The 10,081-nt window shown below is 46.0% G+C and overlaps 1 pseudogene; it reads right to left on the bottom strand.

The window, feature by feature from the left end:
- Nucleotides 1–9,595: 9,595 nt before the first annotated feature.
- On the bottom strand, nt 9,596–9,703 carry LOC137564844 (U5 spliceosomal RNA; annotated as a pseudogene).
- Between the last annotated feature and the right edge of the window lie 378 nt (nt 9,704–10,081).

The following is a 10,081-nucleotide window of genomic DNA, read 5'->3' as shown; positions in this document are numbered from 1 at the left end:
AGTAGCCCTCCGGGATCCATGCCCCTTCATTTTGATAAAGGTGAGGTACTGAACACTTTTTTGACCTAGGTGATTGCTCTTCTCAGTGACAATGCCTCCAGCTGCGCTGAAGGTCCTTTCTGACAGGACGCTTGAGGCAGGGCAAGACAGAAGTTGGATTGCAAATTGTGACAGCTCTGGCCACAGGTCAAACCTGCACACCCAGTAGTCCAGGGGTTCATCGCTGCTCACAGTGTCTACATCCACACTTAAGGCCAGGTAGTCGGCTACCTGCCGGTTGAGGCGTTGGTGGAGGGTGGATCCGTAAGGGCTAAGGCGAGGGGTTGGACTAAAGAATGTCCGCATGTCCGACATCACCATGAGATCGCTAGAGAGTCCTGTTCTTGCCTGCGTGGACATGGGACAAGGATTACTGGTAGTGGCACCTTTATTCTGTTGTGCTGTGACATCACCCTTAAACATACTGTAAAGCATACTTGCCAGCTTGTGGTGCAAGTGCTGCATCCTTACTGCCTTCTGGTGAGTAGGTAACATCTCCGCCACTTTGTGCTTATACCGAGGGTCTAGTAGTGTTGCCACCCAGTACAGGTCATTCCCCTTGAGTTTTTTTTATACGGGGGTCCCTCAATAGGCTGAACAGCATGAAAGCCTCCATCTGCACAAATTTGGATGCAGATGTACTATCCATCTTGCTCTTCCTAAGTGATGTCAAGCTAAGTTCTCCTCCTTCTCCCAGTCACGAAAAATACCAAGGGAAAGTTGAGCAGCACAAGCACCCTGTGACGCCTGCTGCGGTTGTTCTTACGCCTCCTCCTAAAAAAAAAACCACCTTCCTCATCTGACTCCTCTTCCCCACACGACTCTTCCTCCTCCTTCCTCCTCCTCTGTGCTGCCGCAGGTGTTGAGGAAACATCTGGTTCTGCTGATAATTGATCCCACAACTCTTCCTCCTGTTCCTGTTCATGCTCCTCCACAGCATGATCCACCACTCTACGCACGGCACGCTCCAGGAAGAAAGCATACGGGATCAAGTAGCTGATGGCACCTTCACTGCGACTCACCATGTTTGTCACCTCCTCAAACGGCTGCATGAGCCTGCAGGCATTTTTCATAAGTGTCCAGTACTTTGGCCAGAACAACCTCATCTCCCCAGAGCATGTCCTTTTACTGTAGTTGTACAGATACTGGTTGACAGTTTTCTCCTCTTGTAGCAGGCGGTTAAACATCAGGAGCGTTGAATTCCAGCGAGTCGGGCTATCGCAAGTCAACCGCCTCACTGGCAAGTTGTTTCTCCGCTGAATATCAGCCAAGCAAGCCATGGTTGTGTAGGACCGCCTGAAATGCCCACACACCTTCCTGGACTGCTTCAGGACATCCTGTAAGCCTGGGTACTTACACACAAATCTCTGAATTATTAGATTCAGCACATGTGCCATGCAGGGTACATGTGTCAACTGTCCCAAATTCAAAGCCAAAATGAGATTGCTGCCTTTGTCACACACCATGTTGCCGATCCCCAGTTGGTGCGGGGTCAGCCACTGATCCACCTGTTTGTTCAGAGCAGCCAGGAGTGCTGCTACAGTGTGACTCTTGGCTTTGAGGCAAGATATGTCAAAGATGAAGTGACACCGTCGTACCTGGCATGCAGCATAGGCCCTGGGGAGCTGGGGTTGTGTTGCTGGAGAGGAGATCGCAGCGCCAGTAGAGTAGCACTGCCACTCAACCAAGGAAGAGGATAACAGCGAAGAGGATGTAGCAGGAGGAGTAGGAGGAGAAGGAGATGAGGTGGCAGCAGGCCTGCCTGTAAGGCGTGGAGTTGTCACAACTAGGTCCGCTGCACAGCCATGTACTCCCTTCTTGCCAGCGGTCACCAGGTTGACCCAATGGGCTGTGTAAGTAATGTACCTGCCCTGACCGTGCTTTGAAGACCAGGCATCCGTGGTCAGCTGGACCCTTGACGCAACGCTGTGTGCCAGAGATGACACCACTTGCTTTTCAACCTTATGGTACAGTTTGGGCATCACCTTTTTTGAGAAATAATTGCGGCCTGGTATCTTCCACTTCGGTGTCCCAATCGCCACAAATTTTCAGAAGGCCTCAGAGTCCACCAGCTAACAGTTTCGCCAAGCCAGCTGTCAGACGCCGGGCAAGGGGGTGACTGACTTGCAGACATTGGCTTCTTCCGCTCAAAGATTTCCTTCACGGACACCTGGCTGCTGCTGTGGGCAGAGGAGGAGGAACCGCTCAAGGTGAGAGGTAGACTGGAGGAGGATGGCTGTGAAGGTGCAAGAGAGAAAGTGGCTGAGGATAATGCACCTGAAGGAGGAAGAGGAGAAGGAGGGTGGCTTTGCTTTTGTGTGCTGTTTTATCTCAGGTTGTCTTCCCAGTGCAGTTTGTGCTTTTTCATCATGTGCCTTCTTAAGACAGTTGTCCCTACTGGCCTTTCCAGTTTCCACAGCTCAATTTTTGGTAGCAGAGTGTACAGATGGCATTGCTCTCATCTGAAGCAAACACACACAAAAATTTCCACACCGCTGAGCCCTGGGGTGATGGCAGTATGGTGGCGTCAGCAGCTGACATTAAAGGGCATGTTGGCTGGCTGTCCATAGGTGGCGATACATGCCGCCGGACACTGCCCCGAGCTGTTTCTGATGACGAGCTCCCCCTGCTTCTTTCAGCAACTCGTCTCCTCCTACTCCTCTCTGACTCCCCCTCTGAACCGTCCCCCTGATCACCATGTCTATGAGGATCCCACGTGGCATCCATGCCAGTATCATCATCATCGTCATCATCATAATCATCCTCCACAGCTTTGCTTGTATCAGACACCTCATAAACTGCACCAACAGCAGGTACTTCATCATCCTCCTCACACCTTACGTCCATAGTGACGCCTAACTCAGACATATAAGGTGGTGTAACTTGCTTAGAGCCTTCATCTTGTTGTAACTTTTGTAAAGGGGGGGGGGGGGGGGGCTCCTGGAGGAAGTGTAGCCTGATTGGCTACCATGTGTCTGCTGACTGTGATGTAGAGGGTCAAAGTTTAGCCCAATGATGTAGTATAGGGGGCGGGTCGAATTCACATAAAGTTCGCATTCGATCATGAACGTGAACCACTGATGTTCTCGCGAATAAGTTTGCATGCGAACCGTTCAGGCCATCTCTATTTATAAGCCCACAAATTAAAAAATAACAGTTATATTCCCCCTTGACATAAATATTAAAAAAAAGTTCAGTCCCTAAGGCAGTGATGGCTAACCTTGGCACTCCAGCTGTGGTGGAACTACAAGTCCCATGAGGCATTGCAATACTCTGACAGCTCTAAGCATAACTTGGGGAGGCAGAGGCATGATGGGATTTGTAGTTTTCTCACAGCTGGAGTGCCAAGGTTGGCCGTCACTTATGTATTTTTTTATGTAAAAAAAAAAATAAAATATATATATATATATATATATATATATAGAGAGAACAACGAGGAGTTGCAGCACACAGCTCTTTGTTTATTCAGAGCAATTTCAAGATACAAGTAGCAGTAGCAGACAGTTTCGGTCGTCTCCGACCTGAGCATTGATAAAGGTCGGGGATGACCGAAACTGTCTGCTACTGCTACTTGTATCTTGAAATTGCTCTGAATAAACAAAGAGCTGTGTGCTGCAACTCCTCGTTGTTCTTTATCGATACTAGGGGATTGGGCCACCCCAGTTGCTTGCACACCCTACGTGAGGCTAGTGACAGCTGCTGACCCCCTCTGGAACATATATATATATATATATATATATATATATATATATATATATATATATATATATATATATATATATATATATGTATATATATATATATATATATATATATATATATTTGGGTACTATGGGGGAGTGTGGCAGGGAAATAGTTACATAGCTACATAGTTGTTTTGGTTTAAAAAAAAAGACATCGAATTCAATCGGAGAACAAAGTACAACACCAGCCTGCTTCCTCACATATCCCTGTTGATCCAGAGGAAGGCAAAAAAAGCTTACAAGGCATGGTCCAATTAGCCCCACAAGCGAAAAAATTCCTTTCCGACTCAAGATGGCAATCAGATAAAATCCCTGGATCAACCTCACTGGGCATTACCTAGTAATTGTAGCCATGGATGTCTTTCAACGCAAGGAAAACATCTAAGCCCCCTTTAAATGCAGGTATAGAATTTGCCATAACTACTTCCTGTGGCAATGTATTCCACATCTTAATCACTTTTACTGTAAAGAACCCTTTCCTAAATAAATGGCTAAAAAGATTTTTCCTCCATGCACAGATCATGTCCTCTAGTCCTTTGAGAAGGCCTAGGGACAAAAAGCTCATCCGCCAAGCTTTTATATTGCCCTCTGATGCATTTATACATGTTAATTAGATCCCCTCTAAGGCGTCTTTTCTCTAGACTAAATAAACCCAGTTTATCTAACCTTTCTTGGTAAGTGAGACCTTCCATCCCACGTATCAATTTTGTTGCTCGTCTCTGCACCTGCTCTAAAACTGCAATATCTTTCCTGTAATGTGGTGCCCAGAACTGAATTCCATATTCCAGATGTGGCCTTACTAGAGCGTTAAACAGGGGCAATATTATACTAGCATCTCGAGTTTTTATTTCCCTTTTAAAGCATCCCAAAATTGTATTAGCTTTAGCTGTAGCGGCTTGGCATTGAGTACGATTATTTAACTTGTTGTCAATGAGTACTCCTAAGTCCTTCTCCAAGTTTGATGTCCCCAACTGTATCCCATTTATTTTGTGTGGTGCTAGACCATTGGTACGACCAAAATGCATGACTTTACATTTTTCAACATTGAATTTCATCTGCCATGTATGTGCCCATATAGCCATCCTATCCAGATTCTGTTGCAATATGACACTATCTTCCTGAGAGTTGATGATTCTGCACAATTTTGTACCATTTGCAAAAATAGCAACATGGCTTTCTACTGCATATACTAGGTCATCAATAAATAAATTGAAGAGCACTGGACCCAGTACAGACCCCTGTGGGACCCCACTGCTAACAGTCTCCCATTTTGAGTATGATCCATTGACCACAACTCTTTGTTTTCTGTCCATTAGACAGTTCCCTATCCATGCACACAGCCTCTTCCCCAGTCCTTGCATCCTCAACTTTTGCACCAGACTTTTGTGGGGAACAGTGTCGAAGGCCTTTGCAAAGTCCAAGTATATCACATCTACAGCATTCCCAATATCCATATTAGCATTCACTACCTCATAAAAGCTGAGCATGTTAGTCAAACAGGACCTGTCTTTAGTAAACCCATGCTGATGCTGAGAAATAAGATTATTTTCTACTATGAAGTCATGTATAGTATCTCTTAGTAACCCTTCAAATAGTTTGCATGCAACTGATGTTAAATTTAGAGGTCTATAATTTCCTTTATCTGATTGTATGCCCTTCTTAACCACTTAAGGACGGCTTAATTCTTAATGATCTGTGCTGCGTGGGCTCTTCAGCCCCTAGCACAGATCGTGTGGCAGGTAGGGCGATCAGGGATCTGATCGGGGCCGGCTGTTTGTGTTTAGAGGAAGGGGGGGGCTCCTCAAAGCCCCCCTCCGCAGCGCTATTCCCCCTCCCTCTCCTCCTCACTGTGGGCGGCACAGGACGACGATCCGTCCTGTACCGCCTTTGATAGGCTTCAGCCTATCAGAAGGCGGCGATCCCCGGCCAATCAGAGGCCGGGGACCGCCGATATCCTTTATGGCGACGTAAACAACGGGGATTTCTTCCCCGTGTGTTTACATTTCGCCTGCGAGCCGCGATCGGGGCTCGCAGGCTGTTCACGGAGACTCCCTCCGTGAACTGACATGGAACGGCCGCTCTAACGAGTAGCTGTTTCCATGGAAATACCACTGCGACCAGTCATTATTTCCGATTCGCGTACATAAGGACGTAAATCGGAAATAATGCAGTGCAGTGTAACAGCCGGAAGATACAATGACGGAGTCATCTAATACATGCCAGCGTTCAATGACTAGGGGACTCAGATTTATGAATGGGAACTGCCACCCTCTCCCATTGACTAACTTTCACGGCCCTGGGACTTCAGGGCGTGATTATACTGTACCTGGTTCAGTAAGTAGTTAAAGCAAACATGAAGTGAAAGAAAACTAATGATATGAACTTATGAATTGTATGTGTAGTACGGATAAGGAATAGAACATTAGTAGCAAAGAAAATAGTCTCATATTTTTATTTTCATTTATATAGTTTTTTTTTAAATAACATTGCATAATTCTGTCACAGTTGCAGTTTAAAAGCACAATCTGTCTTTTAAACTATACCACAAGGCAGAAATAATGACCCCTTGCACTTTCCGGCAGTAAAACCTTATCTCAAGCTGTCTCTCACTGTTTCTTTGCTGTTTAAGTGCGTCAGAGAACTGGACTGTATTCGACCCAGTGGGTCAAAGAGCTCAGAGAAGCTCTTTTGCATAACAACTGAAGTTTTTTAACTCTTCCTGTTCTGTAAAATAATATGAGACTCTTTTCTTTGCTACTAATTTCTTAGCTGTACTACATATACAATTCATTATCTCATAGGTTTATTTTTGCTTGCTTTAACATCAACCTATAAACAACACCAGACTCCAATAAGTTATATATATGTAAACATGTATATAAACACTGGTACACAAATAAAAGTATAGACAAGTGGAGAGATAGTTGGCACTACAGTAAAAGATAGCCGGTGACGCATGGGGTGGGCAGAATAAACACAGCTCGCTCACTTGGATGTATTCCGCGTGCTCTGGTCCTGGAATGAGTACATTCATGCTTCCGCGGAGGCTAAAAAACCTCCGTTAGCCTCCGTGGAAGCGCGAATTTAGCGCGAAACGGCCGTCAGGCGTTCAGTGCCCAGCGCCCACTGCACCAACCACACCTCGCAGCACTGGTATGTTCTCATAAGTATAGCTGCCGCATACGCATTGTATTGAATTGTGCCTCACGTTTTGGATAATAGACGTATCTCTGTAGTGCCGATCCCTCTCCTCTTCTATTGTATACAAATGAAAGTATGCATTATATACAAAGACGTACTTATTGGGATGCAGTCTCTACAGCAGGGCCATTTCTTGGGCAGTGCAGACAGGACGACCGCCCTGGGCGCAGACCGGCGAGTATAAGAAGGGGGGCGCAGGCAGAAGGACATAAACGCTAGGGTGCTGGTGCCACGTGGTGCAGCCAAATGGAAGAACAAAGAACATTACCAACGCAATTACCTTCCTTGACTCCTCCTGGGTTGCCTGCGTCCGACGTCAAGTCATCATCACGTCATCACCGCCCATGGAGGAGTCGGCTTTCTGGGCTCTCTCTTCGCATGTGTGTATTTCTGGTCCCTGTTTCCTCCTGGATGAGCGGCTGGTCACTAGTAAGTAGGCAGATGTACTTGTGACCTGTGCCCGTGTGACTGGTCTTAAAGCAGGGGTTTCAAACTCAAATACAAAGTGGGACGAAATTGAACACTGGGACCTAGTCGCAGGCCGACCTCATTGTCTTCTGGACACTTTCCTCCATTATAAAGTTCCCTGGTGTCTAAAGCCTCCTCTCCAACCGTCATACAGTTCCCCGGAGTCTAGTCCTCCTTCCTCCCTAATACAGTTCACTGGTGTCTAGTGGTCCTTTGTCCCCTATACAGTTCCCTGGTGTCTAGTGGCCCCCAACCACCCCTATACAGTTACCTAATGTTTAGTGCTTTTCTCCTACATACCTCAAATGGCTTCCCTGGTGTTCTAGGGCTTCACCTCAATTATAGCTTCCCTGGTGGTCTAGAATGGGCCAAACATAATCCAAAGTAGGGAAATCACTTGGGGGCCAAATGTAATGGCTCTGAGAGCCAGATTTGGCTCTCGGGCTGGAGTTTTACATGTATGCCCTAAAGAGTAAGGGTTCGCAAGTCCACAAGGGTGGGGGGAAAAAGGGTGCAATTTTTACACCCACACCCTGAGTGCAATTTAGCCTGGGAACTGCCCTGCTCTACAGTTACAGTGAGGGTTAGGGCTTTGGGGGCCCCAACTGCTTACCCTTCCCCCACCAATACAGGGCGTCTCTTATCCAGAGCATGTCTTGTTGTGGCCACATTGGTTATGAGTGGCCAGAGTCATGTTAGTCGCATTATTATGAGGTGGATCCTAGTGACTTATCATATTGCTGATAGCATGTAGGTACCCTGGCAACTATGGGAGAAAAGCGTGAATGAAGGCAGACCCCATCAAAGATGTCTTGGGGGCCCAGTGATTATACGTTGCCACATAGGATAAATTCTTGGGAAGGCAAACATGTACACAGCACCCGTTGCTTTGCTTTCCCTGGACCCAAAAATTATCACCCTACATAGACTCTGTTCAAATCAAATCAATGATAGCTTTATTGGCATGACCAAGATTCATACACGCATTGCCAAAGCGGGGGGGGGGGTGAGAGGGGTACAGTGGGTTAGCAGTTCATGGACATTTTTAGGTTTACAGTTCCTTTAAGCTCCTCACAGTCTGTGGCATGTTATGACATAGTGTGCAGCAATTGTTCCTGTGGAATCCTCTTCTAGTAGAATGTAAAGGTTTCTCTCATCTCCTAGGAAGTGATTCTGGTCCTCGAGGGTCTTCTGGTCACAGTGTTGGATTTGTACGTCTGTCTTGGTCTCCCAGACTCGATTTCAAAGTTGTAAGCACTTAGGCCTGGTGCACACCAAAAACCGCTAGCAGATCCGCAAAATGCTAGCAGATTTTTAAACGCTTTTTTTTTATTTTTCTATGGCGTTTTGCTAGCGTTTTGCGGATTGCTGCAGCGGATTTCAGTATAGTACATTTCATATATTGTTACAGTAAAGCTGTTACTGAACAGCTTCTGTAACAAAAACGCCTGCAAAACGGCTCTGAACTGCCGTTTTTCAGAGCGGTTTGCGTTTTTTCTATACTTAACATTGAGGCAGAAACGCATCCACAATCCAAAAAATGCCTCACCCCGGGAGGATTCGTTTCTGCAAAACGCCTCCCGCTCTGGTGTGCACCACCCCATTGAGATACATTGACCAAGCGGATCCGCAGCCGCAAGCGGATCTGAAAACGCCTAAAAAGCCGCTCGGTGTGCACCAGCCCTTAGTCTGTAGATGCTCTCTTGAGAGTTTTGGAGATTTTCCAGGTATGGGGCCATTTTATATTCTATCTGTAGGGACTGGTATATGGTTAGCTTTTGTGACTGTTTTATTTCACTCATCCATTTATCTACATAGTCCTGTTCTCTGACAAGCCAATGTTGCTAATATTCCTTATTTGCAGAGATCATCTCTTTTGAGCACATCTGTTACACTAAGTGGTGGTGTTCCCAATCCCACCCCGACAGATCTATTGCTGGACAGGTCCTTAGTGATGGCCCCCTTGAGACATGTAAAGCTGCTTTGCCCCTGGACACAGTGATAACAAGGAAGACAGCAAGATCTCTTTCCAATATGGACACTACACACATCTCCTTTCGGTCACAGTAGCTCTGGGAAAGCAATGGTGATGTCCATAGCATTCAACTGGATGATCTGCTAGCAACCTGGTACCAAAGCGTCACACTAGAACTGGATCAGATGCAGAGAACAAAACTCAGTTTTCTTTCTCTCCACAGAAGTCTTTAGTAAAAGGCAAATGATCTGTACGTTCTGAAGAGTACACAGAGTATTTTTGCACAGTTTTGTTCCCTAATTTGCTCAGAGATAGCCCTTATCTTTTGCTGTAGGCATCAGCTTTACTTTGCTCCAGTTGAAAGAAATTAGTTGTGAAGTCTGATAGCTTTATCTCATGTCATCAGCCTAAACTACTTGAATACTAATGGGAAAATACTGTTGGTATCCTGTGATTATGTATTGTTCCACCATCTCCCCAGTTTCTCTTGCGTTACACACTTTGATTTCAACGGCAGATTCAATCGTTCTGATTGACAGCCCATAGCTTTGCACTATATCGGACAGTGCAACGCTTCATAGCTAGATTTTCATGTTGAAATCTATTGCAAATCTGTATGCAGTGTATGGAGGGATCTGATTCTTCAAGACAAACA

This window comes from Hyperolius riggenbachi, chromosome 3, assembly GCF_040937935.1.
Source record: "Hyperolius riggenbachi isolate aHypRig1 chromosome 3, aHypRig1.pri, whole genome shotgun sequence".
In the NCBI taxonomy this organism is placed as follows: domain Eukaryota; kingdom Metazoa; phylum Chordata; class Amphibia; order Anura; family Hyperoliidae; genus Hyperolius; species Hyperolius riggenbachi.
The sequence above is the reverse complement of the archived record's forward strand: the minus strand, read 5'-3'. Positions and strand labels throughout refer to the sequence as shown.